The following is a 7,523-nucleotide window of genomic DNA, read 5'->3' as shown; positions in this document are numbered from 1 at the left end:
ATCTCACGCCAGTTAGAATGGCGATCACTAAAAAATCTGGAGACAACAGATGCTGGAGAGGATGTGGAGAAACAGGAACACTTTTACACTGTTGGTGGGAATGTAAATTAGTTCAACCATTGTGGAAGACAGTGTGGCGATTCCTCAAGGACCTAGAAATAGACATTCCATTTGACCCAGCAATACCATTACTGGGTATATATCCAAAGGATCATAAATCATTCTGTTATAAAGACACATGCACACATATGTTCATTGTGGCGCTGTTTACAATAGTAAAGACCTGGAACCAACCCAAATGCCCATCAATGATAGACTGGATAAAGAAAATGTGGCACATACACCATGGAATTCTATGCAGCCATAAAAACGATGAGTTTGTGTCCTTTGTAGGGACATGGATGAATCTGGAAACCATCATTCTCAGCAAACTGACACAAGAACAGAAAATCAAATACTGCATGTTCTGACTCACATGTGGGTGTTGAACAATGAGAACACGTGGACACAGGGAGGGGAGCATCACAAACTGGGGTCTGTTGCGGGGGAATAGGGGAGGGACAGCAGGGGGTAGGGAGGTTGGGGAGGGATAACGTGCGGAGAAATGCCAGATACAGGTGACAGGGGATGGAGGCAGCAAACCACATTGCCATGTAGTTACCTATGCAACAATTCTGCATATTCTGCACATGTACCCCAGAATGAAAAGTGCAATTATATGTATATATATATACACACACATAAATGCATATTAATAGTGTGCCACTTGCCAATCTCCTCCTTTTTGACTTGGTGAGGTGGGAGGATCACCCAAGGCCAGGAGTTTGGGACCAACCTGGGCAACATGGCAAAACCCCATCTCTAAAAAAAAAAATAAAAATAATTAAAAAAGAAAAGGTTAAGTAAGTATCCTTTTTCATGAAGTATTAGAATGACTCCAGGGCTTTCTGATGGCTTTTGCATTAGAACAAAACAAAAAAATCAATTCTTAGTTTCTTATAAGAACAATTAATCATTGAAGACAAATATTCTCAAAAGTCTAGGTCACAATGTTATTTATCATAACATTTTGCATTGTTTTACATGTGAATAGTTGTTCTGAGCACCAAAGTTTGCCAAAATTCTAGAAATATAACAGTTGTCTAAATTCTAATTGCAATGTTATATGTTGCAGCTTGCTTAAAACAGCAAATATTGGAAGGATTAATTTTTAAAAATATTTTTCTTATTTTCTACATGCATTTATGTGTGTGTGTGTTGGATATGTTTTACATGTGCAGATACAGTTATCTACAAAGTATATTAGAATTTTAAAAAGTTTTCCAGAAGTACTGCTAATATTATAAGCTAAATTTGCTGTGGCAAACACTTGTCTAATATCATCCCCCTTCCCTACAAGAAAAAGAGTATCCTCATTTTACAGAACTGAGGCTAAGGAATGTTAAGTGAATTGTCTTCAATCAGTGTGGTCTCCCTAAATCCAAAGGCTGCCCTGGCTGCTCTGACAAATAGTCCTGACTCAAGTCAGCTTTTCCCCAGGATCTGTGACTGCCCAGAAGATTCTAGGACAGAAGATAATTCCGTAAAGTGACCACTTACTGGTCTTAACTGTTACTCTACTCCTTGTAGGGACACAGCTTCTTCCTGTGCCCACCCAGGTACAAAGTTTGCTTCAGCTTCAACCAGTTTGGGAGCTATGGCCTGGATCATGATTATGTGAGGTTTAAGAACCCTGGATAGGTACTAGGACAGTTATATGGTTGCTCTTGGGTGTTTTTCTAGGGCAGGGGTCCCCAAGTCCTGGGCCACGGATGGGTATTCGTCCACAGCCTGTTAGGAATCAGGCCACACAGCAGGAGCTGAGCAGTGGTCATGCAGAGCATCATGGCCTGAGCTTCACCTCCTGTCAGATCAGCAGAGTCAGCAGAGGCATTAGATTCTCATAGGAGCATGAGCCCTATTGTGAACTGCACATGCAAAGGATCAAGGTCGCATGCTCCTTATGGGAATCTGATGCCTGGCCATCTGAGGTGGAACAGTTTCATCCCTCAGTCATCCTCCTAACCCGCCACCACTCCCTCCTCTGACTCCCCACCCCATGGAAAAATTGTTTTTCAGGAAACTCGGCCCTGGTGTCAAAAAGTTTGGGGACCGCTGTTCTAGGGAACCACACTGTTCTATCTACCCTCTATCATCTAAAGTGTCAATAGTCAAATGACAGGGCCTGCAAATTAACTGACAATAGACACCTGAACAGGAGTAAAGACAATGTTTATTTTCACATGCACATGGGACCACTGAATAATGAGTGATTTTCTGAAAAAGCCAGAGAGGGAGACTTATATACCCATTTTAACAAAGGAGAGGTTATGCCTTCAATGTGAAAGTATGGAAGGTTCTATTGGGTTTTTGATGCTAATGAAAATGAACAGTTTATCTTTTTCCTAGTCTGGAAATTTTCCCCTGGGGAGGTTTATGCAGCTACATTTGCATTTCTCAATGCTAAGGGATCAGTCTTAATACAAATAGAAAACTCCCTCAGAATCAATTGTTCAATTGTTGTATTTTCAGAAGGTTCTGCTTAAATTTAGGTAATGTTTATTTCTGCTGCTGCTGTCTGCTCTCAGATATTTTCAGTTTAAAATAATCTTTATACCACTTTGGTGGGCTGAACTGCTTCAGATCATTCTGAACCTATTTCTTCATCTGTCATGTAGGGACATCTGCCTTGCAGAGTTACTCTGAAGATTTCATTGAATAATATAAATAAATTATTTGACACGGTGGAGAGTGGGTGCTGTAGGGACTAAGGGAGAGCTTTCCCTTTGGCCCTCTGACGGTTTGCTGAAAAACCAATTCTCAGGAGGCAGATTAAGTGGAGAAAAGGCATACGAATGGATTCAGCATGTATGCACAAGAGCCTTCAGAATGAAGTCCCAGAGATACAAAAGAAATTGTCCGTTTTGTCCATGTTTCAGTTCAACAAAGTATGGACAGCCATGTAGAAATATGACTGGGCAAAAAAAGTATCAGCTAATGCAAATAGACTAAGAGGGGAAACTCAGTAAGGCCTGTCTAGATTCTTCTTGGCCTCTCTGAGCAGCATCCCTCCCTTCTGGGCATGTGACAGTTCCCTCTCTAGAATGGGGGTCTTATGAGCTACAGTCAAATAAGGTTGGACAGTTCATTTCTCTATGGCCAGTTTTTACACAGAAAGGCAGAGGGAAAGTTAGAGTTACGTTTTTAGGTTTTACAGTTGGCTTGGGGAAAAGGGGTTCTGATTTCAACAAACCATATAGTTCCCTTTCTTCTTTCTTTTACTGCGTATTCTATCCCTTGGGTTCAGTTACCAGTCCCAGATCCATTATTCCTTGGACCAAATCTTGCCCTAAATCATACCTGCCTCAAACTTCCTTGATTCAGCTACTCAGCTTACAAAAACAGAGAAAAGATTTTTTGTGAACCAAAAGGGAAAGGCCTGGTCACAGCTTCAACTCGGAAAGCAATTTTCTCTTTATGTGAATATGCACAACTTACCACACCTTGCCCTAGTTAAATCTCAAGGGCATTTACTGTGTACCCACCATGAGCCTGGCCCTGTGCCCTCCCTTGTCTCCCACATTTCCTGCAGACCAAAGCTCGGTCTCAGCTCTTTCCCTCCCTCCTTTCCTCTCTTACCCCAAAGCAATCTCCAAACTCCATCTCCTCTCCCAGACTTTTGCATAGGGAGGACAATATCAATCTCTCCCTGAAGCACTTATCTGCATTCCTATGCCCAGAAACCAGATCACAAAGAACCTTCCTCAGGATGCTCACTCCTTAATAGTTCTCAGTAAGTTATGAATAGCAATTGTTTTTTGTTCTCAAAAAGATGAAAAAGTATCCATTTTTCCTCTGCTCTAGCAGACCTTGGTGTTGGGTTCTGGCAGTGGGCCAGCAGGTCTGGGAACGACCTGTGGGATGAGGAGCTGCTGAAAGTGTAAACAGGCAAGAGTCTGAGAACTAAGGAGAACTGGATTCGTAAGAAAAAGTGGAAGGAGCTAGGGGGAATCACTTGAGAATAATAAAGTTAAGGACAGCCTATACTGCATGTCATGTTAGCTTTAGCATTTAAAAAAAAGCTAGGTTTAGAGTCCTGACCCTCCCTTACACTAGCTGTGTGACACTGGGCTGTTACCTAACTTACCTAGATCTTAATCTCATCTGTGGTAATGGGAAAATATTTTTTAGAAGAGCTATCATGAGGATTGAAAGAGAGAAGATATATAAAATGTTAGTGCAATACACATTAGTAGCTTACTACTACTTGTTCCAAATCTTAATTTCATTTAAAAATATTTAATAGCATTATTTTTTGTTCTTAGCTTTTTAATCGTAATGTTTCATTTCAAGTGATACTTTTTATTTCAAAAATACCACAGAAACATGTTAAGTAAATAAACATGCGGACTGTGCACAGATGAAGCAAAAACCCTGAGTGATGCTCAAATGATAAAGCTCTCGGAAATGCAGCAGTAAATCATTACATGTACTGTAATATGTCAGCTACCGTGCACTGCCAAAGAGGAGTCAGACACCTTTGCCGTCACAGACTCGCAGCTGATTAGAAGAGTCTGCTTGGTACACAACCAACAAAATACATGGTGCCTACATCAATAATTTCTTCTGCATCATGTTCACATTGGGCGAATGTTTTGCCTATCAGAGGTTCTTACCAAAGAATAATTAATTTAAAATTCAGTGGTACTTAACAGAATTTAGGCGGTGAACTGGATGTGAGATTTACAAAGACCAGTGATATATGGCCTTTACCCTCAAGGGTCTCACAGTCTAATGGGGAGGAACAAATATATTCATTGAATCAATGAATGTTTATGGAGTGAATACAATGTGTCTTGAATTGCTCTAGAATGAATACGAAACAACTATCTACTGGCCAAGTCAGTTTTCAATTCTCGGTCTGTTGACTGGAATCTGCAAATATGTTTTTATTTATGGCCACCAAAACATTTCTCATGGCTCTTCTATTAATAACGCTACTTGAAAAAAATCTGCTGAAGTTTTTAAAGAAACTGTTTCTAGGGCTTCCCAACTAGAGAACCTGGCGTGAAAAGCTTGGCCTAGCTGTGAGTAGCTCAAGGCTCTGAGTTAGGCCTTTCACCTCCCCTTTTCTAGGTAACAGCTATTTTTGAGAAACTGCTCTCTCAGGACTGGTTCCCAACGAGGTGGCAAAAACACAGGGGTAACTGCTGCCTTCACAGCCAAAAATATATACTTTTTGCAGAAGGGCTCAATATTGTGGCTCTCACTTTCTAACCTAACTGCTCCTTCCTAACACAAAAAATAGTCAAGAGTATGGACACCTGGCCTGTTGGTTTCAGAACACTTTATTTGATCTTTGATCATGTTGGTCATTTTGTGTTCCTGGATGTTTCAGGTGTGAATCATCTGGGAAGCAAGATGAGTCTCTCACTGGGAATTATAAATGGCACTACATATAACGTAAGTGAACCGTTGCCATAATGAATGGAAACCAGATCGGCTTTAGTGCAAACATACTTATGTGTTAAGTCCCAGCTCCACCACTTGCAATCTTAGTCATTTAACCCCTCGGCGTCACTGATGTCTAACTGAAGCATTATTGAGAAAAAAAATTTCTTTATAGCACAGAAAAGATCATCAAGAAAGATTATGATTTGTCTGTTTATGTTTCTTCCCCAACCCCAACTAGACTCTAACAACCTACAGGGTAGAAACTCTATATAATTTGCCTCCGTGCCCTCCACACCTAGCACAGCACCTAACAAATACTTGGTGTCAGTATATTCTGGTTGATCAAATACATTTTCATCAGTCTCTCCCTCTGAAAATTGATGTGATTCCATTTGGAAAGTTTTTTCATAGCTTATATCCAAGAGGTTTTTTTTTTTTTTATTTATTTTTTTTTTTGAGACAGAGTCTCACTCTGTCACCCAGGCTGGAGTGCAGTGGCGCCATCTCAGCAACCTCCACCTCCCAGGTTCAAGCAATTTTCCTGCCTCAGCCTCCTGAGCAGCTGGGACTACAGGCACATGCCACCATGCCTGGATAATTTTTTGTATTTTTAGTAGAGATGGGGTTTCACCATATTGGCCAGGCTGGTCTTGAACTCCTGACCTCAGGTCATCCACCCAACTCGGCCTCTCAAAGTGCTCGGATTACAGGCGTCAGCCACCACGCGTGGCCTATATCCAACAGTTCTATGTGCACGACTCATTTGCTATATAGGAAAGTCAAAATTTTCTGTATTTAGACTTTTGTCTTGGTTCTTTTTTTTTTTTTTTTTTTTTTTTTTTTGAGACGGAGTTTCACTCATGTTACCCAGGCTGGAGTGCAATGGCGCGATCTCGGCTCACCGCAACCTCCGCCTCCTGGGTTCAGGCAATTCTCCTGCCTCAGCCTCCTGAGTAGCTGGGATTACAGGCACGCACCACCATGCCCAGCTAATTTTTTGTATTTTTAGTAGAGACGGGGTTTCACCTTGTTGACCAGGATGGTCTCGATCTCTTGACCTCGTGATCCACCCGCCTTGGCCTCCCAAAGTGCTGGGATTACAGGCTTGAGCCACCGCGCCCGGCCTGTCTTGGTTCTTTATTTGAGCTTTTGATTTAAAAGTGGCTAAGTGTTGGCGGGGCACGGTGGCTCACGCCTGTAATCCTAGCATTTTGGCAGGCCGAGGCAGATGGATCACAAGGTCAGGAGTTCAAGACCAGACTGGCCAACATGGTGAAACCCCGTCTCTACTAAAAAATACAAAAATTAGCTGAGTGTGGTGGCTCATGCCCGTAATCCCAGCTACTTGGGAGGCTGAGGTAGGAGAATTGCTTCCACCAGGACCTGGGAGGCGGAGGTTGCAGTGAGCCGAGATAGCGCCACTGCACTCCAGCCTGGGATAGAGAGTGAGACTCCATCTCAAAAAAAAAAAAAAAAAAAAAGTGGCTAGGCGTGAGCCACATTTGTTTCTTTACTTTTCATTCTAGGCTGGGAGATAAAAAACACCCAACATTTAATGCACAGGAGAGGCAATACAACAATATCATTATCCCAAATAAATGTCATTGAATTCATTGTGAAAGTGCAGATTTTATCAAAATAGTTGCATGGAGTCATGACAAAATAGACTAAACCTCTTTTCTGGGTTGCTTTAGGAAATTGTATGTATGCTGCTGGAATTGAAGCTCCAAATGTTTAGCTTATCCAAAGCTACACAGCTATTAACTGGTGGGAATGTGACTGGAATGCAGATATATATTAGGATAAAGTTCGATATTACTATATCATGCGGAAGAATAAAAAACACAGCAGGTCGGGCGCGGTGGTTTACGCCTGTAATCCCAGCCAGCACTTTGGGAAGCCAAGGGGGGCAGATCACAAGGTCAAGAGATAGAGACCATTCCGGCCAACATGGTAAAACCCTGTCTCTACCAAAAACACAAAAATTAGCTAGGCACGGTGGCATGCGCCTGTAGTCCCAGCTACTATGG

The sequence above is a fragment of the Sapajus apella genome, unplaced genomic scaffold (assembly GCF_009761245.1).
Source record: "Sapajus apella isolate SASKATOON/1434 unplaced genomic scaffold, GSC_monkey_1.0 scaffold221, whole genome shotgun sequence".
Classification (NCBI taxonomy): domain Eukaryota; kingdom Metazoa; phylum Chordata; class Mammalia; order Primates; family Cebidae; genus Sapajus; species Sapajus apella.
This window is presented reverse-complemented; position numbering follows the sequence as displayed.